The sequence below is a fragment of the Castor canadensis genome, chromosome 9 (assembly GCF_047511655.1).
Source record: "Castor canadensis chromosome 9, mCasCan1.hap1v2, whole genome shotgun sequence".
Classification (NCBI taxonomy): domain Eukaryota; kingdom Metazoa; phylum Chordata; class Mammalia; order Rodentia; family Castoridae; genus Castor; species Castor canadensis.
Window position 1 is genome coordinate 125098773 of NC_133394.1, and position 25970 is coordinate 125124742.

A 25970-nucleotide genomic window follows, 5' to 3' on the forward strand; every position below is an offset into this window, starting at 1 on the left:
CATCATGAATTCTTATCTTTATTTCCATTTCAAGTGGTTGGTGTTTGTGGTAGTATTAAATATCCACAGGTTTGTAGATAGCACTTCACTTCTTTCCCCTTGAGTGGGATGGATTTAGTGACTTGCTTCTAAGGAAAAGAACATGGAGAAATGATTATTGCTGCCAGATTAGGTGACAAAAAGATTATACCTTCTACCTGTGTGTCTCTCTTCTATTCTCTCTCTTGGTTCCTTTTCTCTGAAGTAGGCAAGTTGCCAGTTCATGAGTAGCACTATAGAGGGTTGAGGAACTGAAGTCTCTATCAACAGCCACATGAATGGGCTTGGAAGGAGAGACTTTTGCCTCAGACGAGACTTGAGATGGCTAAAACAATCATGAGTAATAGTTGGCTCCAACCTTGTGAGAGAATCTGAGCCCAGAAAACATAGTTAAATTCTTCTAGATTTCTAGAGTCTTAGCAGCTGTAAAATAGATATAATTATTTATTATTTTAACTGCTAAATTTTGGGATAATTTTCTGTGTAGCAATAAGTACCCAATACTGTTTTCAACAAAGTTCACTACATTATTCTGTTTTATTGCACATTGTAAGTATTTGGGGATGAACAAATTGCATTTGAGTAGTAGGAAATAGGAGTACACAAACCAGCATTGCTGATCAAGGAATTCAATGGAAATAAGTCCTAGCTTAGCAAGTGGGCAGCAGTTCCAGAAAGCAATGAATGCCAAATTGGAACTGGAATTCAGTATGCCTCAAGGATGCTCTTACGAAGATTTGAATGGGGATTCCAAGCAGTAAACAGAGTGACAAATGAGCTGGATGGTAGTAGTGACACAGGGAAAAAAAGCATATGCTTCTTCTTTCAAAAAGAGTGAGACAAATATAAATCTCAGGAAAAGTAACAGCTAAATGTATCTAACAAAGTCATGGTGGAAATGTGACAAAAACTAAGTATGTCATAATTTTGAGCAAACACTGAAGTATAATTGTGGAGATTCCATTTGAATGGGATGCTTAGGACCATTACCCATTGATTACAATAGGACTATGGTGATATTGTGCCTAAACTGCAGGAAATAGAACTGACATGTTAGTTGTCTTTAATTTTTATGATGTCACTATATTGCAACTGTTATTTACTAGGTTTCAACTCTTTTGAACACCTCTATAGAAAAGGTGTGAATATTTAATTATGTTTATACAATAGAACCTGGATGCAATAACTCTTACAATGTAAAAGTAGAAATGTTACTGATGGAAGATGAGAGATAAAGGGGAGAGGTAAAACAGGCACATTATAGATAAGGATTCAGTAGATGACAGTCAAGTAATTAATTGAATTTGCTGGAATAAAATAGAGATTAAGTGTATTATTTAATTCAGAAAGTTACTTAGTGTTTTCAGGCTGCTATAACAAAATGCCACAAACTGTGCATCTTGTAAAGAAAAGAGTTTTATTTCTCACAGTTTTGGAGGCTGGGAAGTCCAAGACCAAAGCAGATTTAGTCTGGTGAAGGCTGGCTTCTTCACAGATGGTGGCTTCTCTATGTCCTCACATGATTGGAGGAATGAGCTAACTCTCTGGGATCATCTTTACAAGAGTACTAATCCCATTCCTGAGGATCACCTCCCAAAAGTCCCACCTCTTACTACCAGCTTCTTGGTGGTTAGGACTTAAACATAAAATTTGGGGGGTACACAAGCATTCAGACCATAGCAGCAACCTAGATGAGGAATAAAAATTATCAAATTAATCTTGATGATTCCAAAGGAACTCAATAGACATCTTCTCTCTCCTTTACCTGGCTTCCTAAGAAATTGAGAACAATAGGAAGTATGGGGAGAAGGCACTTTTACTGACAAACAAGGACCAAGTATAGAGTGTGTAAAGTCAGATAAGCTGTGAACTACAGTGTTGGACAGACTACCTAGCCTGTGCTGCTTTAGGGTAGGTCTGTCCTCAAGGTAGAGAGCTGTAGAGAACAGAGGAATTTTAGAGAAAGAATGTCAGGATTAACATGATTGTGCCCAATTAATTTTGTCCACAAATCAGACATCTTTCTTCACTCCTCTGGCTTGGAGTGAGTAAAGACAGAAAATGACCAGGAAGGTAATTGGAGCCTCAGTTACATTAAAGTGGGAACTTAGCATTTTCCACTAATCACTACTACCACTGCTTACTTGAGTGAAAAAGAAAAAAAATCTAGTAAGATGGGATTAGTATAAGTGAATTTAATATTTATCATCATAGTAGGAGGTTAGTAAGGACAATCTAAAAGTTGCAAAAAAGGAAAAATAGGTTTTCTAGTTAGCAGTAAGACAGTATCCCTCAGAAGAAGTGCAAATTTAAACAAGTTAGGGTCACTGTGAGGAGGAGTAATAAAGTAAGTGGAAGATCATTGCTTTTCATCACCAGTTCTGCTATTCAATTTTTTTCAGCTCTGTGGATACCTTATTGTAGCTACAAAAATAATGATAAATGATGGATTATTGTAACTGCAGATCAAAATAATACTCCCTAATAGTAATTCTTTAGAATTGATAGAATATTATCTGTTCAAAGCATATCTACTTTCTCATTTACCCAAGGGTAAATACAGATATATGATGCATTGATAATACATTTGTAAAAGTAAAAAAAAAAAAAACTTCTAATGTTTGCTGTATGCTGTGTGACAGGCTGCATTTGAAAGGATTTCTGTGGATGACTTTAATCTAGACAAGTCCACATCATTGGTGAGGTGACTTATCCAGGTGACACAGTGCGTAAGTACACAGTAGGGAAGTCAGCCTTGTCTGGCACCCAAGACTGAGATCTTACTTCACAGGCCATACTCCACCCAACCCTGCACTATTTGCAGAAATACCTTATTATGGAAAACAGTTGAATTAAACTAAATATTTTCTTTTAAATGACCTTACTGGGTTAAAATGTATCCCTCAAAAAATTAATTAACTCACTTGAAGTGTATAGGGAGATCTGTCAGTAGAGATGGATATTCCAAAAATCAGTTAGGTGTTCCATACTCAAAGGTTTTGCAATCTAGTGGGGGTAACCGGAAGAGGTTTGGCATGAGTATAATGACCTAAAATAATATAACAAAGATATGATTTCAAGTAGAATGAGATGTAAAATTTACTTTGTCAATGCTAGATTGGAATTCCAAAATGAACAATGCAGGTCCTATTAAATATTTGAATGACTAACTAGACTGCAATTTTAATTTCCAATTAACAGTCATCTGTCTCTTTAGGAGAGAGCAAATAAATCTGAGTTTAAATAAGGGACCAATTCTACTCTTAAAATTACCCATAGGGAAGCATCAGTAATGAACATGAATATCATTTCCATAGAACAACAGTTATATTAAAAATTTCATTTATATTTTCCCATAGGAACACACATTCACAAATTGGAATAATAGATTATGCAAATTTTTTGTACACAGAGAGACTCCTTTGGCAGATATTGATGCAATAACATAAGGAAATGAATTCCTTAGATGATTTTGAATAATTCTTCTTTAGGATTAAAAATCTATAGGAAGCATCAAGACTTAATGATTCCATGATGACTACAACTATGTGAATACACCAAATGAATATATTAGTTATTTAATATTAGTTAATAGGTGTGGCTGGGATTTTCTGGGTACAAAGATCACATGTAAGATTTCCATTTTGGGAATTGATATTAACCCATAATATTGCAGAAAACTAAATTTCAGGAAAGTCATTCCATGAGCAGTATTTTTGTAATATTGATTTGGACTAAATGACAGCTCAAGCTGAAAGGGTAATTTACAAAGAGATGATATAGTTTGGCTATTCTCCAGTATTTAAATGGTACCAAGACCTTATCTTACATTTATCAGAAGTGGTATACAATGAGTTACAATTTAAGTGACAAGTGAGAAAATCTAAAGCTGAAAGACTTAACAAATTAGTAAGAAAAATTGCTTCTCTGAGCAACACAATGTGCTTGTTTCATAAGTTTCATTTCATTTCATTGCCACAGCAACACTTGGCTGATACATGTTTGTTTCCATTTTACACATGGGAAAATTAAGGCTCTCAGTTGGGAGTGAAAATCCCCAAGTTTAACAAATACTTGGTACAGCCAAGCTGTGAACAGATTTGTCAGCCTCAGAGCCCAAATTCCTAATCCCGAGGCCATATTGTTTGGATAAAACCTGATTGGAATGTTTGGAATTCTACTAAGCATTTTCTGACTTATGGTATATATTTTTTTCTGTGCAAGAGTTATCTATGACTCTGGAATATTTTGGTGGCAGTCTAAGTTTCTTAGAAATTTGCATGTGAAGAAATCCATCCTTTAAAATACACTTGAATTGTGAACAACTGAACACATAAAGTGAATTACTTCTTATTCCAAAGATATTTCCCTGAGTCCTTCAATGTATATTGTTTGCCAAAACAGATTCTTGGAGCCACCGGGACATATACACGTGTCACCAGATGACCACATGTTTTGGTGTTATCCTTCCAGTTTAAGTGTGAAATAAGCTGTGAAGACATGAATCCTTGCAGCAATTGTTAGAAAAGGTGGACAAAACAAAAGCATGTTTTAGTGAGGGCAGCAATTCCATCCATCAAAGTCCCAGCCCTCCTCCCCAGCTCAGTCTTCTCCAGGCTCTCTCTCCTTCTCCCTTTGATTCTAAAACCTGGTTAATTCTTTTTCCTCTGGGACATTCTGTGGATTAACAGGGATCATCCTCATGAAGTGATTACCCTGTTGTCTGACACATAAGAACTCAAGAACTGTTAGTTACGTAATTATTCATGCTTCGAAAATTGCTTCTTTACATTTTCTTTTAATCCTGATTGTAGTTCAGTGAGGTAGGCATTTTCATGCCTAGTTTTCAAATCAGAAACCTGAGGGTCTATGATGCTAGGAATCTGTTAATTGAGTCCAGCAATCTTAAAAACCGTCTTCATGTTCTCAAAGAAACACAACCCACCTTCTCTGGTTGAACTTGCAGATATGTTGTGCTACATGGTGCTGTGCCCAGCCCTTCATTCCAATGTTCCTGTCACTGTCAGTTCCACCCAGATAGATTGGTCCACAAGTTACTAAGAGCTATGCACCGTCACTTCTCTCCTTTGACCTTTGACTGCACTTTGTCCTGAAGCACTGTTATTGTTTCCTATTTTCCAGCTATTATCTCATCTCCTTATTTATATTTGAAATTTCCCCTGGTCAGGAACTATATCTAACACTTCTTTGATTCTCTCATAGTGTCTATTGATCGATTGATTAATTCTTTCAACAAACATACATGCTTATTTACTGTATACTAAGGCTATATTTCTGGATATATACCAGACACATTCTCTGCTCTTATCTCAGTGTGCATTGCAAGAGACTAAAAGTAAATACATACAAAAATGCATACATACATACGTAAATAAGTCTAGAAAACATTGAAGAGGTATAAGGGCTGTGCTGGGAATTAATATAAAATGCTGTGTTTGAGGGTCAGCAGAGTGACTCAAGTGGTAGAGCACCTGCTTAGCAAGTGTGAGGATCTGAGTTCAAACCCCAGTACCTTCTCTCTACTCCCCAAAAGATACTGTGCATGAAAATGACTGGGTGTCTGCTGTAATTTCAGTGAAGGACTCTAAGGTGGTGACACTGAAGTTGACATCTGAGGTACAAGAATAAATCTATGGCAAATTTGTATTTGTAATCTGAAAAGTCCATAATGATAAAGTAATGGAGGAGTTGACAATTTCATTCAAGATATAAATAATGTGGAGATTATTCTTTGCTCTGGCCCTTGCCAGAAGAAGAATCTTAGGGGAGTTGTCAACCATTTTTTCATTACAATTCAATGTTCTGGCACCAAGGTGATCTCTATAATAAAATAAATGTGAAATGTTATGTTTTATGCAAGTTTTTAGTTTAAAGGTATTGTCAAAGATACACACAGGGAAGGGATATATTTGGCTTCAAAAAATGAAACAACACATTTAATATTGAGTTTATTTTACCCAATGAGAAATCTAGAATTAAGTGGTCAGAAAGAGCAGTAGCTTTGCCATAAGTAAGCCTTTGCTATCTTCTTGTTCCAATGCCATTTTAAGCATGCAACTTTCATCCTTATGGCTGAAATATGGTTGTCCTATTACCAGGTAGTGTACAGGCAGAGAGAGCAGAGAAAACAAAGGGCAAAAGCAGTTTTGTGTTTTTATTTAGAGGGATGTCATTCTTAAGGACTCACATTTGCATCTCATTCATCAGGGAAGTGAGTTTTCAACTGGACACTGTTGTCTCTAAGTCAAAATCTAAGTTTTACTAATAAGTGAGTTGGAGAAATGGCTACCGGATTGCTACAACACATTGATATTCAAATCTTGCCACAATATAGGACATTGTTCCAACCTGGGGATCATATGGGTTTGGATTCAACTTGTCATGACTGCTGCTATCTTGAGTTGTAATTGCAAAGATCATGCACAATAAACCTAGCCAATTTTTCCTGCATATTTTTCCAGCAAGCTATAAATAGACAAAACCATTAGAGTAGTATGTGAATCTTTACAACTGGACCCTGGCTCCAGGGATGTACCTGACTCCTTAATATTACCTTAAGAGAAACTAGTTACATTCCAGTGAGGATGAGGTCACTTTTGTCTTAAGCCATAAATATGTCTGTCCTTCTGACATAAGTGCTGGGAATTTGCTGCTGCTCAGGACACAGTTCTGTCAATATATTCTCCGATAAATTGCACTAGGTGCACTCTTGGGTCTGTCTGCCTCTCTTCAGTATCACAACACACTGGGGCTGGTCCTCATACATTAGGACTCAGTTGTTCTGGAATATTATGATAACTTTATCCATTTCTCTGCAAACTCTGAGTGTATACTTTTGCCTTGTCCAAATATTTGCTTCATGGCTGCAGGCACTGGACATATAAAAATTAATATGCTACTGCAGGATGGGTACTCATTTTAGTTAATATATTCATTACCTTTATCATAAATTTGACTCTGTTGCAGTATTAACTCAATTATAAAGTGTTACTAGCAATTATTGGCTGTTTCCTATCCTCATCCAAAAGCATAACTTTAATTAGCTAATACAGTTGACTCAAAACAACTAATGGATAAGCATATAAAATGAGAGATCAAAAATATTGAACATTAAGTTTTCAAGTAGCTTTTTGAGAGTCAGGAAAGGTAGACTTTATTTCCAAAATCTGATAGCCTTTATCTAGTTAGTTCTTGAGATGACTGCTTTCCTACACATGACACTGAGAATTAACTGCTTTCCAAGTGTCATTGGGGTGGATGGGCCTCCTTCATTTCTCCTTCCTAGTGATGAATTAGGCTGAGTCACCAGCCAAACACCAGTTTCTGATTCAAACCATTTTCTCTGAAACTCTTGTGTAAGGTGTATTTCCAATTGAGACTGTCACAGTTTTGTACTACCTTTATGAGGCTGCAATTCATCTGCTCAATTTGGGAATGGAAGTGTCCTTTGGGAAATATAGAAGTAATGGAGGTTTTGGTTGGCCAGTGATTTGTTTCATAGGGGAACACTGATGTTCGCAATGGCCCTTAAGTTAAAACACAGAATTACCACAAGGGTGACATCTTAAACCTTCTGTAATCCAAAGGCTTAAATCACTTTGTTAGAGCAGAATAGTTGCATCATTCTCTTAAAGCTCTTTCTATATTAATTCAGCATTTGCTTCTGACAGTTAAAATTTTAGAGAAAAACAATTGATCAAATATCATCTTCACGTTCTGTAGGCTAATAGAAGGAAAAGCCTAATTATCGATTACCCTTTCTGTAGTTAGCAGAGGATACATTTTATTTTTGGAGTTAGAAATACACAAACACGATCTCCTAGCATCTCAATAGTTTCTAATATGAGATAAGAACACATTTCTATGACAATGCATTGAATGAAGAACTGGAAACTTGCTAATTTATCAAATGTCTTGTTTTTGATGTGTGACATTTTGCTTTCTGGTAGCAAACAAGAATACTTTATTTCCTTTTGCATCCTATATCCTGGAGATTAAATCTTACACTTGGACTCTCTGGGTGTTTTGAAGATATTGGAGTCAGTAATTTAGTTACATTTAGCACCTTTTTTAAATTTGGGAAAAATTTTTCTCAAATAACCCATCAGTAGGATTAAAATATTTTATGCAGTTTGAAATTTTTAGAAGTAAGCTAATTTCAGGGAGCTGGTGGTCTTTCATAACTATCCTTTTCCACAAGAGTTTTGCCTGGGTGTTCTCTAATTAGAATGTATTAAGGTCCTCTTACCTCAAGCTTCTGGATATGGCTCTTGGGCCTTTGATCTTTCTCTTAGAATTATTTACTGATCTATAGCAATAGTATCTTCAGCAATTATTTTAGATTAAGTTTAATTCATCAATATTAATATGAGAGAGTTGATCATTATGAACAAGTTCTTATATTTCTATTGTGCCATAAGCTTGTAGATATGACATACTGAATACTTTGAGATATCAGGAAGCTCAAAAAAGTAATTAAAGAATGATATCTCTGCTATTCATGACTTTCAGCAATAAAGCCTGTTAGCTACATATTTAATAATCCTTTGCCTTTACAGAGCAGGTTGCAAAGTAGTTTCACACATCTTTTCTGCTGCTCATCTTTCAAAATAGCCATCCTGCTCCTCTCCCATTTGCTCCTCTACTTTGGAATTCACTTGTAGGCTTTAGATCTTCCTTCCCTCTGTTCCCACAATACCTTGTTCATATTGGTTTTCTAACACTTAAATAATGGTTACTGGCTTACAATGCCTGGATTACTAAGAGCAGAACACACTCTACATAGTATTCTTGCAGTGTCTGTTTATTTTGTTTTTGTTTTTGATAGTACTAGGGTTTGAACTCAGGGCTTCACACCTGCTAGGTAGGTGCTCTACTGCTTGAGCCATGCCCCCAACCCTTTTGTAGTGTTTGGGCCATAAGAAGTATTTCATAAAATACAAATTGGACTCCCTTTGCTTCTCAATTTTTAAAACTTCTCTCTTTTCCATGAGACTAAACTATAAAAGAGAAAAAATTGACGTTACATTTCTTATACTATTTCTGTTGTAATGGAAAAGATGAATTAAATACAATTGATACATAGTAGTATTAAAAGACAAAAAAATATTTCAAATATCCAACATTAATAGAAAGCCAGTTTCCTTTCTCCATTAGCAAGAATTGGAAATGTAAGAATTATTTTATTTAGCAGTTTAAATAGCCTCAGAGGTACTGGTGTGTGCAGCATTTGAAGATTTAAAATAGTAACTCATTATATGCTCACTTTTATGTTGGGAATATCTCATGGCAACCCAAACAACAGAACAGAAGTTAAGTCCTGGAAGAAACTTTAAGGATGTTTTTGTAGGCCCCTATCACCTGGATGTGGACAAGGGACAAAAGGGTGAGGTTCCATAAATAAATCAGGGACCTTAGAAGACAATGATAAAGACATGGTACATATCTAAATGCAGAGATGTAGCAGACCAGGAAGGGTGCAGCTCAGATCTTTCTCCAAGAAAGCACTTATTTCTCAGCTGCAAGGAATGTGGTTTGCTGACAGCTTTCAGCCCTGGGTTCTGTTAATTTGCTCCTGCTTCAGTCATTGAATCAAATGATCACACTCTTCTCTTGGTGGTTCTGGGACAACATTTGCGCAAAGTGGTTGTCTTAGTCCATTTTCTGTTACTATTTCAAAATATCCCAGGCTAGTTACCTTATAAAAGAAAGAGGTCCACTTAGCTTAGTTTCAGAGGCTGAAAGTACAAGATCATATGACTCAGTTCTTCCTTTGGTCAGGGCCTTCCTAGGTACATCACTATACTGTGGATAGGATCATGACAGGAGTAAAGGCAAGAGGGAATGGGCAGTCACTTGGTGATTCAGGAAGCAAGTGGGATTCAGGGACCATGCTTCCTGTTTTTATAACAACCCGTTCTTACAGTATCTAACTAGGATCCCAGGAGAACTACATTAATCACTTGAGAGAGGAAAAGCCTGCCAATGACCTAATTACCTACCACTAAGCCCCACCTCTTAAAGATTCCACCACTGCCACACTGTGGGCTAAGTTTCCAGCACATGAACTTTACAGGACATGTTCCAACAACAACTCAACCACAGCAATGGTGGAATAATGGCCTAGCCTTTTGCACTCATCATAGGACTCCTGTGATAACTAATCTTTGCCCTGAGAGTCACCACTGAGCTGGTAGAGATTTTGTCAGTTTTGCATGGTGGTCTGATTCTACTCCTGCCCAATCAGATTCTGCTTTATTTCTCTCACAGTTTACTTCCTAATGAACTTTGTGCATGACTAATGTGGTCTGTGTCTGCTGTTCAGAGAAATGAATCTTCAAAAAAGTGTAATAGTAGGAGAGGACAAAAGAGAAAACCTAGAAGTACCCAGTGATTGCTTAATGTGGGCAGCAAAGAGGCCTTGTCCTGCATATAGAACTGATAGGCCATCCTGGCTCTAGTTCTCCCTGTAGGATGGGCTGAGACCTCAGCTACAACCTCATCGTAGGGGTGTTCTTTTCAGTCTTCTCAGTGGTGGTTCCTGAGAACACCCACAGTCACCTCCTGTGTATAATCTTAGGGTCATAATCTATTCTGGTGAGTAGTACAATACTAGGAGTAGTGCTTTCAGATGTGTTAACCAACCTCCTATGAGTGTAAATTTGTACTAAATTGCAGATAAGCATATACACCTTACTGTCTGTGCAGAATTATTTTAAACTGAAAAAATGTACCACCACTCCTCCCCATAACCCTCTCTCTGTCTCTGTCCCTCCTCCTACTTATTTGCCCTATTGCCACACTGAATTCCCTGCACATCTACAAGGCACATGTCATTGCTTCTGTTTCATGCACTGGTTCTTGTAGTTTTCTATCTTTCTGGATGCATATCAGTCTATTTGGGCTGTAATACAACATATCATAACTTAAGTAACATAGTAACAAAAGAAATTTAGTTTTCCTTGTCCTGGCAGGATGCCAAATTTGATGTCCCAACCAACAACTTCTTAGATGGCATCTTCTTGCTCTGTCCTAACAAAATATACAAGATGAGGGAGCTCCATAGTATGTTTTTCTTTTTTATTAGGTCCTCTTTTATAGGGGTTTAATCATCTCCCCAAGGCCTCACCTCCTCCTCAGGGATTAGGATTCCAACATATATATTTTGGGGCACACAAACATTAAAACTATAGCTATGCACTTTCCTGTCTACCTAGAGACCTCATTCTCTTCCTGTTAGTCCTATCATGTCCTGTAAATAATCTGATAATTTCTCTTCTGCCACACTGTATCTGGTATATGCTTATGGCATTATAAGTATCACAAAAAAGGAAAGTAAGAGGAGACAAGAATCTTGGAAGGGGAATATAGTAATTGTGTTTTAAGCATCTTCAATTCCTGAAGACATCTGAGTGCTTATGTTCAGAAAGCAGTTGAAAATGAGGATCACAATATATAGATTTGAACACTGTTACTTGTCAGCACTTGAAGGAAATTATAGAAAGCATAATTGGAACTTAATCCATTGTGAAATATGTGTTGGAAGCAACAGCATTATGAATAGACTCTGCATAGTTAAGTGATTAAGACAAATTGTAAGTTGGAATCATCTACCTCTGCTGCTTGAATGCAGTGACTAGTTGCCTAGAAACAGGACTCATGACTGACCTTACGAGGTTACTCTCCTTTGAGATTACATTAAAAATAGGTATTTTATTTTGAATAATATGTATTTATTATACATATTAGTGGGGTTTAGTGTAATATTTCAAAACATGCATACAGCACGCATGGATCAAATTCAACCTCCCAGTATCTCTACTTCCCAGTCTCTACATTCAGGTTGACATCTTTTTTATCTTCCACATATGAGAGAGAACATGTATACTTACCTTGCTGTGTGTGGCTTATTTCAAATTGTTTTTAGTAACTCACACAAATTTCCGAGTTTCTTTGAGGTGGTGATAATTAAGATTAAGACATTCCAAAACCACAAGCTTTTTTAGGATAGGAATAGTTTAAAGAAAATTCATAGCTATTAATTAGCCAAGAATGTGAAAAAAAATGTGCTAGCCATTCTATGTATGTGTGTATGTATATATTCTAATTCTATCTCACGCAAACCCACGAGGAAATGGAAACAGCTTAATTAAATGAGTCACCTTGATAGCAAACAATTTTATTCTTTGTCCTGTCTCTTCCTGTTTATTCTTTCTTTAACCTTCATTAGCTTGTGAAAGTGTAGTAGAGTACTGGCGGCATGGCTCAAATGTAGTACAGTGCTTACCTAGCAAGTTCCAACCCCACTACTGCCAAACAAGTAGAGAAGATAAAAAACAAATGCATATATTTAAAGTATACAACTTTATATGTTTGGCATATCTCACACATTGGTGAAACTACCACCATAATTAAAAGTGAACATATTCATCACTGCAAAACTTTGTGATTCTTTGTAATCTCTTTCTCCACCCCCCTTTTTAATTCCCTACCATCATGAAATCACCAACGACAATTTTCTATCATGGTAAATTAGTTTGCATTTTCTAGAATATTGTGTAAGTGGGATGATACTGCATGTATTATTATCATTGTTTTCTTTTTCTATTATTGTTTTACTGGGGGTACAATGTGACATTTACAAAAAGTTCTTACAATATACCAAAGTTAAATTCACCCCCTCCATCATTCTCCTTTATTCTCCCTCCCCCATTCCTGGTATACCCATATATTTGTTTTTGACCTGGCTCACTTCATTCAATATAATTCAGTATTCCTTTGTGTTATGTGGCATATAATAATTAATTTCCATATTATTGAACTGCATTCTACTGTATAGATAAATCACAATATTTTAATCCATTCACCTCTTGAGGGTCATTTGTGACCCAGGATTAAGCAAATATTTCTTAGATATGACTCCAAAAGCACAAGACATAAAATTGAAAAATGAGATTTCATCCATGTTAAAAAAATTCTACTCTTTGATATTTTTAAGAGATCTCAAAAAGCTTTATAAATACTCTATGGTACATTTTAAGCTAATTTTTGTTTAGGTACAAGACATGGGTGAAGATGCATTGCTTTGCTTGTAAATGTCTAATTATGTCAGCCTTAATTGATGAAAGGTCATCGTTCCACCATTGAATTGCCTTGGTAACTTTATTAAAAATATCTTGATCATATAGATGCAAGTCTGTTTCTGGATTTCTTTTCTCCTTTACTGATGTATTAGTTTATCTTCATGCCAATCTCATATGCTCTTGATTATTGTAGCTTTATAATAAGCCTTGAAAATTATGGGTTGTATGTCTCCCATTTTTCCTCTTTTTGAAGTTGTCTTGACTGTTTTAGAACCTTTGCATTTTTCTGTAAATTGAGAGTCAGAATGTGAAATTTCACATAAATCTTGTTACCTTTGTGGGGATATCATTGAGTTTAAAAATTAATTTGAAGAGTCTTGACATCATATTTACATTGATTCTTTTCAGTCACAAGCCCAGCACTTCTCTGATTATTTATGACTTCTTTAATTTTTCTCACCAATTTTTATACTTTAAATGTGTAGGTTTTAAAATCTTATTATATTTTTTCTTAAGATTTAATCATTTTGGTGCTAATATAAATGGCAATGTTGAAAAATTATTTTCAAATTATAGAAACACAATTGATAGTTTATTAAATGTTTCTTTTTTGGAAAACATACTATTTTAATAGCATACATTAATAATACAAGGGGATTTACTTGTGATAACTCCATAGATGTGTCCAACATACTCTGAACAAGTTTACTTCCTCTGTTATATTCCTTAACCCTACTCCCCTCCTCTTTTCCAACAGTGCTTGGCAGGTTTCATTATGCTAACCACATATATATGTATCTATATATTTATGTATGTAAATATATATGCACACATATACACTATATATCCCTTTTACATTCATATCCCATTACAACATCATCATCATTTTAGGTCTAGATTCCACGTATGTGCAAAAACATGTGATATTTGACTTTTTGAGCTTGTTTTATCTCAGCCAACATGATGATCTCCAGTTTGATCCATTTTTCTGCAAAGGACATGATTTCATTCTTCTTCATGGCTGAATAATACTTCATGGTTTATATAGCCTGTATTTTCTTTATCTATCAGTTGTTGGGTACTTAGGCTGACTTCACAATTTGGCTATTGTGAACAGTGCTGCAATAAACATGAGTGTGCAAGTATCTTTCTTGTATACCAATTTACAGGGTCATAAGGTAGGTCTATTTTTAGATTTTGGATACACTTCCATACTGATTTTCATAGTGGTTTTACTCGTTTACATTCCCACCAACAGGGTTGGAGTGTGCATTTTTTACTCTGTATTCTTGTCAGCATTTATTGGTTGTTTTCATGTATTTATTTGCTATTTCTACTTCTTCTGAGAACTGTGTGTTCATTTGCCCATTTATTAAAGGTATGGTGGTGTGGCTCAAGTGGTTGAATGCCAGCCTAGCACACATGAAGCTCTGAGTTCAAACACCAGTATGCCAAAAAAAAAAAAAAAAGAAAACCACCCCAACCAAACAAGAAACACAATTGATATTGTATGCTTGATTTCTTAGTCTGCCACCTTGAACATTAAATACTTCATTAATCTCTTTTGAATATGCTATGTAAATAACTATGTCATCTATGTTAATGGCTATTTTACTTGTTGTTTTTCCAACCTGGTGTGTTTTATTCATTTTTGAGTTTATTGTACTGTTCAGAACTTCCAGAGCAATGCTAAATATAAGTCCTGGCAGTGGATACCCTTGTCTTATTTCCAACCTTAGAGGAAAGCACCTAGTCTTTTACCATTAAATGTGACACAAACTATAGGGTTTTTGTGGATACAATTATCCAGGTGAGACAGCCCCTTTCTATTTCTAGTTTACTGACAATTTTCATCAAAATTGTATGTTGGGTTTTGTCAAATGCTTTTCTACCCCATAGGGATGATTGTATATATTTTCTCTTTAGTTTTGTAATACACAAATTTCATTGATCCTCATATAATAAAACTGCCTTAAGAAACTTTTCACAGTTTTCTTCTAAAAGATGAACATTCATTATTTGATTAATTCATGTATGACTTATTCCATACCTTTTGAGAATTATGTACTTTTCTACCTGCTCCGAATCTACTGTAAATGGAAATAAAGAGAGTCTCTGCTGTCAGGGAGACTATACTCTAGCTAGGTAAAAAGCCAATAAGCAAATAATCAAAAAGCAAATAAACAATCACTATGTCTAGTACTGATAAGTTCACTTAAGAAAAATACAGAGGGTGAAGGGATGGATATATTAGAAGGGAGGTTGGTGACGTGTTTATTTTATGGAAGGTAGTCAGGAAAGACATCTCTCACGATGAGGCATTTGAACAGTCACCTGAATAAAATGAGGAAGGAAACTATTCAGACATCTGGAGGAAATGAGTTTCTGGCAGAAGGAATAAGAAGTTCTAAGGCAGGAGATACCTGGTTTATTTATGAAATTGCCAAAGGGTCGCTTTAACTGAAGTAGTGTTTGGGAACACTTCCTGCATTGTCAGTGTTAATCAATCCAAAAATTGATGTTGGAAGAAAATTTGACAGTACATTAGAAAATTCAAATGCTTGATTATTAAATTCTTCCATATAATCATTTAGCTTTCCTTGATCTGATATTATTTCATTATATTTTACTATTTGATGCTTCATAAGTCAACCACCAATGCTACTGGCAGTATTGATTTAAATTTGGAAAGCAAATTGATGGGATTCTCTCTCAAGAAGGAATTATTCACATTGGAAGATGTTTTAACAATAAGAAAAGCTTGTAAGGACAAGTAAGTACAAGTAATGCTAGTTAAGTAATTGCTAATTATTTTTCTTAGCTGGAAACTTCTAGCTGTTTATTATTTGCTAATGTAACAAACAAGAGGAAGCTATTTTATTGAAAATAGAAAGCCGACTATTAGCTCTAGGAAATTGTGCTTAACCAGAACAAACCTTGAGAAAACCTGTCCTGGAAAAGGCAAGAACACTATGACCTGTTGAACAACTCTTCAAAGTGATGGGAGCTGTGAACAGCTGGGTTCTGGATGGCACACCATGGGATCAAAATCAAAAGGTTGGAAATGATACCATTAAAAAATTATAAGGGAAGCTTATAAATTTTTATCACTTACTGCTTTTAATTAACCTTTAAAAGCTATTCATGTAGGAATGCAGAGGTCTTGGATGCTGAAAAGAGCAGGATTTAATACAGCTGTGTTGTCTAATAAGGATTAGCAGCTGTCTCCCTTACAGAGTGTGACTATGACATTTCAATTTTAATAATACCATATCTATTCAAAGTATTATTAAGTGAGCTTCAAGATGGGCACTAGGTAGAAAGTGGGTATTTTGATTCTTAATCATTTATCATTTGCTCTCAGGCATTTCATAAAATTACTAATTTTTAGATATGATTCATATAATTGCATCATCACTCAGACAGTCCAGTACCAAACTCTATGTGAAGCTCTCTGTAAACTGATAGGATAGATCTTTGACAATGAACTGTAGAACTTGTCTTCAAGGAAGAAGAGAATTTAAAAAAGAGGATGGTCTTTTAGTTTTCTGTTGCTAAATGACAAAGAACCACAAGCATAGTGGCCAAAAGCCATACACATTTTTCTACTGGCTTCTAAGGACAGGAGTCCAGGCACAGCTTAGGTGGATCTTCTGTGTAGAGTTTCACAACACTGTAATGGAGGTCTTATCTGGGCCGAGTTCTTATCTGGAGACTTAACAAGGCTTTCTTAGATTGCTGGCAGCATTCACTTCCATGTGCTTATAGGACTGAAAGTCTTAGCTCCTTGCTGGCAGTTAGGTGGTAGATGCCTTTAGATCTTGAGGCTGCATTTGAGAGAATGTCTCTATAGCAATTCTGCTAGAAAAATGGAATCCTATATCATATAACAGAGTCACAGAAGTAACATCTATTATCTTTGCTGTATTCTACTGGTTAGAAGAAAGAAAAAATTCTACCTACCCTCAAAGAGAGGGAACTAAACAAATGAACACCAGGAAGCAAGGGTAACCCTATTGAGTCCACTGAGTACAGCATCTGAATTAACAGATAATCTATATCATTTGATTGACTACTAATACAATGCATTGAACAAATATGGGCTTTGGATCTAGGTAGGTCCAGGATTGAAACCTAGCTTCCATATTAGCTGAACATGTACTCTGGGAAAAAGCATTTACTACCTCTGTATCTTGTTTCTTCATCTATAAGGAGGAGAGGTAAGGAGAAAATAAGATCAAAAGAGATAATGAATGTGAAGTGAGCATGTTAGTGGGTGGCATGGAATGAGTCTGATGACAGTAGCTATTCTTAATAGGAATGGTGGTAATAGTAGTATTGGTGGCAACAATAAAAATAAAACCCTACTTACTGATTGACAATAGAAGTCTTTTTTTCTTCCCCCTTAAGACCTTGTTGATATATATTCAATATAAACTCCATATGTATTCTTTTTTATGTATCAAATATAATATAAATTATAGCTCTCAAATTCAGTTATTTGTTGTGTTATGCATATCCTTTATCCTCTAGCTTTTGATTTTGTGTAATATTTTATGGTGTGATTATGCCATAAGAGATCTATTTACAAAATGAATGTGATTTTTCTGATCAATGGGCATTTAGGTTATTTTTAAAAACTATGATTGTGAAGAAACAACACAGAGTAAATGTGTGCAGACCGCAAGAGCTAGTATAAGCCCTTTGAAGATAGACAACCTCAGTCACAGAATATTTATCATGCATCAAGAAAGACATGTGCTAGACACAAAAGGAAAAAACATTTCCTTCAAAATCTTAAGAATTTAATGGAGGAAACTTGTAAGTAAACAAAAGTGACTAGATAGGGGGATCACTTCTTACGTTCAATAGGGTGACCAACCATCTTGGCTTTCTCTGTCCTGATTTTAGTGTTGAACGCCCCACATCCTGCAGCTCTTCAGTCCTAGGAAACTGAAGATTGGGGTAGATGACATTTCTTTAAATATTTTTATTATACTGTTATTCGAATGGAGGCATAATCAATGGTGGTCAGCAAATAATAGCTGTTTAATAGGAGGGACATCTAACTCAGGATGAAAGCCAAGTCAAAGAAAGATTTCAAGACAGAACATGTGAACAAGGAGACTGGAAATACAAATACTTTTACCAAGGCAAGAAGAGGAGAGCCAACAAGGAAATGGATTCTGGCCACAGAATGTCCTGTGAGGCAAGGAATTTTAAGTGGTGTTCAAATTCAGGAAATGCAATGGTTCAGAATTGTTAGAACTTAGATTGCTTATAGGAAAGAGGCAAGAGACACAATTAGAGTTATCAGTAGCAGCCACAGTGACAAGATGTTTTTGGCTTGCTAAAGACTTTGGAGTGCTAAATAGGATCAAGTGACGGGTCTAGAGTGAAAGATCAGATCTGTATTAGACATATCACTTTTTAGTGGGCTGGATGGTTGGTATGTTATATAGCCCATTTTTTCCTGTATGTTTCCTAGAAAACTATGTAGGATTTGAATTGGTGCATGTTATTTAACCTTTGAAAAGAGATTAACAAAAAAAAACCTAGGATAAAGGAGAATGGTGGAGGGGGTGAATTCAAGTATGATATAGTTGATAAATTGTAAAGACTTTTGTAAATGCTGCAATGTTCCCCCACCCAACAATAGAACCTAACCAGCCCAAACCAGAAAACATCTATGACAAAAGGCATGCTATTGTATAGGTCTCTTGAACTATTTATCTTGCTTAACTAGCATTTTGTACCCACTGAACAGCAATGACAACCACCATTCGCCTCTCTGTCTTTATGAGTTTGGCTGTTTTACATTTATCATATCAATGGAATCAGCAAGACGTATAGTGGCTTATTTCACTTAGCATAATATCTTCCGTGTACATCATTATTGTTGTATATTGAAAAATTTTCATAAGGAACCCTCATGCACTGCTGGTGGGAATGCAAGCTAGTACAATCACTCTGGAAAAAAATTTGGATGCTTCTTAAAAATCTAAACATAGACCTGCCATATGATTCAGTAATCTCACTCCTGGGGATATACTCAAAGGAATGTGACACAGGTTTCTCCAGAGGCACTTGCACACCCATGTTTATTGCAGCACTATTTACAATAGCCAAGTTATGGAAACAACCAAGATGCCCCACTACTGATGGATGATCAAGAAAATGTGATATTTATACACAATGGAATTTCATGCAGCCATGAAGAAGAATGGAATCTTATCATTTGCAAGTAAATGGATGGAACTGGAGAACATCATTCTGAGTGAGGTTAGCCAGGCTTAGAAGACCAAAAATCATATGTTCTCCCTCATATGTGGACTTTAGATCTAGGGCAAATGCAGCAATGTTGTAGGACTTGGGTCACATGACATACGGGAGATATAGGAATAGGTAGAAAACCCAAAACATGAAAGCATTTCATGTCCCCACTCCAGAGGAACTAATACAGAAACCTTAAAGCGACAGAGGTCAATATGAGAAAGGGATCAGGAACTAGTGAAAACATCAGTGAGAGATGAGTCAACTTGGGTTGTAACACATTTGTACATGGAAGCAATGCTAAGAATCTCTCTGTATAGCTATCCTTAACTCAACTAGCAAAACGCTTTGTCTTTCTTATTATTGCTTATGTCTTCTCTTCAACAAAATTAGAGATAAGGGCAGAACAGGTTCTGCATGGAAGTGAGGGGAGGTGTGGGGGAGAGGGTGGGGGGGGCAGGGAGAAGAAATGACCCAAACAATGTATGCACATGTGAATAAATGAATTAAAAAAAGAGAAAGATTATCATCTTTTTAAAGGTTGAATAATATTTCATTGTATGTATATAACACATTTTCTTTATTCATTCAGTCATTAATGTTTATTTAGATTGTTTTTGTCTTCTGGATCTTATGAATAATTCTGCAGTTGTCATAGAGATGAAAGTATCATGTTGAAACCTTGATTTGATCATTTGGATACCCAAAAGTTGGCTTGTTGGATTATAAAGCAGCTCCATTTTTAATTTTAATAGGAAACTTCATACTGCTTTCAGTAGCAGGTATACCATTTTGCATTCCCACCAACAGTGTACAAGAGTTCAATTTTCTCCATATCCTTGCCAATATTGTTATGCTAAATAGTTGACAATACTGTTTTGTGCACTTGACATTGTGTTAAAAGTGCAGCTCTCATGTTAAATATTCTCACTAAAATTGAAAATTACACTCAAGGTAAAAAAGATTCAGTGTCTTTTTATACTAGATGTAAATGTGTGTGTGTAAATCATACAAACTTCTTTTTCAAATCAGGTTTTTTTTTTTGTTTGCAGCTCTGAGATTTAATTCAGGACCTTACATATGCTAGGCAAGTGCTTTACCACTTGATCTATACCCTCAGCCTTTTGTTTTTATTTTTGTTTTTTTGTTTCTTTATTCATTTCTTTATTTTGTTTTTGAGACAGGATTGCATTGCTTCCAGGCTGGCCTTGAACAGGTAATCCTCTTGCCTCTACCTCCTGAGTTTCAATCAGGTTTTGATACAACCAGTTAACAATGTGATCTCACATTTTAGAAGATACATTTATGTCCATTTAACATATTATAAGAGGTGACACAGCAATTCCACCTACATAGGTACATACCACCATGCATACCTCAAATTGTCTTGGCAATAGGATGATCACTGTCACCAAGACATATGAGGTCTAGTAACCGTGGTTCTATGGACTAGGATTTTCAGTAGGAGGACAGATGCTGGTGTGGCTTAAAGGAACTTCAGGAGTTTTACTAATTCCATGGTATCTACAGTGTCTTGAGAATCTAGGAGGGTTCCTTTCAAGACTTGATTGAGGGAAAATTTCACAAATATTTTGTGAGACTCATCATTTTACTATCTTCTAGATTCTCCTTGTAATTCTTCCTCTTACTGTTGTGATGATAATACCTATTAAGAATGAGTGAAGAGAGAGGATTTATCTTGGCTGAGGTAATTATCTTATCCTATGTTTAAAATTAGATAGACCCTACCTAGACTGTACCACAATAGCATCCTACAACCCAAGTGCCAGGGACTTTGTATGATATTGACCTATTGTCTCTCCATTCCTTTTCCCATATCTTCACCCTGCTCAGGGTGAAGGCTGAGTGTGATAGATAAACACAGTCCTAAGCACTAATGTAAATTACCTTCTAAAGATGATTAACTGGGAAGAAGTTAAATCCTGTACGTAGGCCTGTGGTCTCTTGGCTTAACACAGAATGGCAATGGTAGCAAATTTCTACTATTTTCATTCACTTAACTTATGTTGAATATTACATTTTTGTAATAGCAGCCTTCTGAAAACATTTTAATATCTCTAAATAATTCAAACTATGTTAAATTCTTGAGCTAAGAATAGAAACTATCTGCATCTTGGTAAACATTTTTCATTAGTTTTTTTGTGTACAATATACATAGTATACTCAGTGTGACTCTAAAGCAGTCAGACTAACTTTACCACACACAGGATCTCATTTCCTTCCCAACGAGTATCGACTCGTGCAAGATGGCCATCTCTTTCCTAAGAATACTACTATGAGAGGAACATAAATAGCGCTCAACCATAGAATGTTTCAGTGCTTAGGGCTGTATGTCTTCAATGGTGACAAAGTGTGATACATTAAAGGATTTGGTATTGTGATCAACCAAAGTTATCCATTCAGAGGTTTTCAATTAAGATGAAAATCATGGTAAAGAATGCTATGTGTTGCTGATATTAATTAGGATGAGATCTTAATATAATAATGATTATCATATTTTCCTTCCATATTTTCTATGAAAGCATTTACCAAAGATGAACTATATACTAATTTTGATCAATGTTGATAGTATAAGCATGAACTCAATATGGCTCTGGTGACTCTTTCTAGGAGACAATACTTATCTTATTATATAATACAGGTGTGTATGCCAACAGTGTATTTCACTACTGTTAGCCATAGTGTTCTGTGATCTGCTTTCTTTCTTATTAGGATCATACACACAATCTAACAGTAGTCCTTTTTAGTCAAGGAAAAAGACCATGTCCAAAGGTTGGGAAATGAATATAACCAGTGTAAACTCTTTTTAAAGAGAATGAGTAAATTACTATTTAATTGGGTGATTTGGAATCTGAATCAGGGCTCATTAAATTAGCATTTATGAGCATGGGAGATTTTGCATAATTGCTCAATAGTTGTAATTCATGCTTTCTAAAATGAAGGAAAAGGGGAAGCTTTGATTGTAGTCAGCTTAAAGGAAATGTGAGTTTTCTTATTCTTCCCTTTTTGCTATTTTTCAAGGCCATCATTAGAATAAAATGCCTTTTATTTTTCATAAGAACTCCTGGGTATTACTATTTTTAGAAAATTTAGAAACACATTCTCCTTCTCTTTTTTAATATTATAACTACATTTTACTTTAAAGCTGTCAATTATGCAAGTACCTAAAACAGGTAGACACCAACTTGTTTAAGCAATATGCTTCTGTGCACAAAACATTTGGCACTAAGTTTTAAACAAAATATTCACATATTGTTGTTTTAAATTGCCAGAAGGATTTCACATGACTTTTCTTATTTCATCCTAACTCTGTCGGTATTGGTATTATATTATCTACTTTACAGTAGAGGAAAGTGATAGGTGAGAAGGCCAATGATTTGCTGCTGGTCAGGAGGTTAGTTACTGATGGATTCTATTCTAGGACCAGGTACAATACTGGGTATTGGCTTATCTTTTTTTTAGCATTGTTGACTAATTCTGTCTATATCCATAGAACCTCCTACCTCCTTGCTAACTCACATTCTGAGTTAACAAATAAATATAATCTAAGTGTCATAGTTATTTTTCTTCACTTTCTGCTCTCATCTAAAAATGTTTGATATGATTTTCAGAGTATGTAAAGAAAAATAGAAGTATGCTATAAAATTGGGTAACAAAAAGAGGTGTAGGAAAAATAAGATAAGCTAGTGGCTTCTTGATATAAAATGAATGTGCTAAAGCTTTGCTGTCTCATGAACTTGACAGAACTTTGGTTATAAATTAATCCCTGAGTTTTCTAGCAACCACTAAGAAGATGGAGGCAGTCTTGTATATAGTTTCAGTACTCAGCAGATAAAAACAAACCAGTGGTTGGAGAGAGCCACAAGAACCTCTGGTAGTAAGAATTAAGAACTTTTTCTCCAGTGGAACATGATGATACAAGAGGGTCATCCCAGCTTGCCAACATGATGATACAAGAGGGTCATCCCAGCTTGCCATCAGAGGTGGTCAAGTTAAACAAAGTTATGGGAAGCCATTATTTTCAATTGAACTTCTACACTAATCCTAACAGACCGGACCAAGCCAAAATGGAGTCACTTATGCTAAATGCCACATAATCAAACTAAAACTGTAAGTACTTAAAACAGACCACTGTTTTCTCCAGAAAAAAAAAGATTGCAGTCTTCTGGAGTCAGCATAAAAAGGAAGCTCCATATACTTTAACTCTTAGAAAAGTAATCTGAATTAATCGGAGGTGGGCCAGTTGTTTTTTTTTCTGTTTTTCTGCCTCTTTATTCCCATCTCACGAAGCCCATTGTTCTGCTATCGTCTCCTGGTAGCTGAGGCCATATAAGACATGTGAATTTCATCCTGAAATCAATTATGTCCACTTGTCCCTGAAGGGGATGTATGAGAAAAACTACTATTTATTATTGAAATCTGAAGTTGGAGGCAGTTATGGGGGATTGAACTCTCAACCTGTGGGATCTAATGCTAATCTCCAAATAAATAGTGAATCTAATTGAATTAGTAGATACCCAGAGTTGGTGTCTCGTAGAGAGTTGATTGGTGTGTGGGGAAATCCCCACGTCTTTAGTGTCAGAAGTGTTGTGTTGAGCTGTGTGAGAAAAGGAAAAATATACTTTGATTTGGTTCTTTATATTCACAGAGTAAAAAGTATGATGTCTCCAAAAAATAGCATTAAGATTTTAAAAATGGGTTTCTTTAATGTATAGAAAATATTTCTTCCTCTGGGAATGGCTGAATTTCATTCTCATTAATAAATGAATTCTGTCATTGAATTCAAAAGCTTTTCTTAGCTGAGTTTAATATCAATAAGAAAGATTCTTTTCATATAAAAATATAACTTTTAGGGCTGGTCGGGTAGCTTAAGTAGTGGAGCATCTGCTTAGCAAGTGTGGGGCCCTGAGTTCAAATCCACTACTGCCAAAAATACTACTCATCCTGATTTTTAACAATTCACCATTGTATGTGGAATAGTAAATGGAGTATGAAACCCCACAAAGTAAAGGAAATATAAAAGCTTAATAACTGTCTGGAGACTAAAGTTTTAAGTGATGGATATTTGTTTTTTATTTATGTATTTATTTTTTTGGAATGATTCACATTTCTCAAACATGCCTTCTGCTCTCTAGAAAGTACTTGCTGACATTTTCCATCTACTTGTCCTTATAGCTATGTATGATAATATAAATATGGATATCTATTTTCTGGCTAAGAAAAACAAGTGTCAGTGTCAAAGTTATTTTCCATAAACATATTCAAATGTTATTCCTATGTCACGTTAGCATTCTGTGGATATATGCAGTCCTTTCAGAGAGAGTGTAACACAAATATCATGTTCTCATTCCAGAAATGAATTCTCAAAAATTTCTTAACCCATTTGGGTGAGAAATTAATCCCTGAATAAATGCTTTTTTACTTCAAGACCATAGGTAACTCAGTGTTGGAGGTCAGCCTTACCTATGACTTCTAGAAAAAAAGACAAGGTTTTTGCCAAAATCCTGTACCTGATCACAGTCATACTTCCTGAAAAAACTCTGGAAGCAAATGTGTATATAAGAAACAATGAGTGAAGAGAACAAAGAGAAACTTCACCGATTTCTACACTGGAGACACAAATTTCAAAGCTCTATGTCCTAGTAACGCAAGTCAAGGCACATTAGAGCATCCACTTTTTTAAGCCAGCTACTACCTGGTGGTGCCCGGCAGTATCAGGGGAAGGTACCAGAAAAAAAAGATGGAAAACAGACATTGCTCTCAATGTCTAATACTGACCTATGTTGGAGATCTCTTTTGAGGTGACCATATCCTTGTGGCTGTCACATGAGAGAAGAGACAACAGACCGTAGGAGAAGAGAAAGAGTTGGGACTCTTACCACTTTCTATGATTCTGTCAGTGAGAAGGCCCAAGATGTGTTGCCATGGTGCGGCTATGACTTGACTATGTTCCCAAATGTTCATGTGCTGAAAGCTTAGTTTTCAGTCTGGTAGCATAAAGACAGTAGACACTTTGAGATGCGAGGGGTCCTGAAAGGTGGTAAGGTCATTGGGGTGCAATCTCTTTGAAGAGAGTAACACAAATATGATGTCATTCTCTTGTGACAAGAAAGCAAGTTGTTATAAAAAGAGAAACCATGGCCCCTGAGTCCCTTCTTGTTATATCACCATGTGATCTTTCTGTCTGAGCTCCCAGCATGAGATCCTCACCTCAGGCCAAACAAATGTGACCTCTTGATTTTGGACTTTCAGCCTCCCAAACTGTGAGCTAACCAAAGTTCTTTTCTTTTTAAAGTACCCACAACAGATATTTTGCCATGGCAACAGAAAATGGACTAATTCAGAGTCCTCAAACTTGACAAAACAGACAATAAAAGAATGCAGCACACTGATTTCTCTTCTTGAAGGCAAAAACTGGAAAAAAGATTTGTTTACCATCTATTTGGAATCTATAATGTAAAGTTTCTTTCTTGCTTTATTATAGAGTTAAAAGATATATTAGGAGAAGAAAAAATTTAAAGATATTAAACTAAT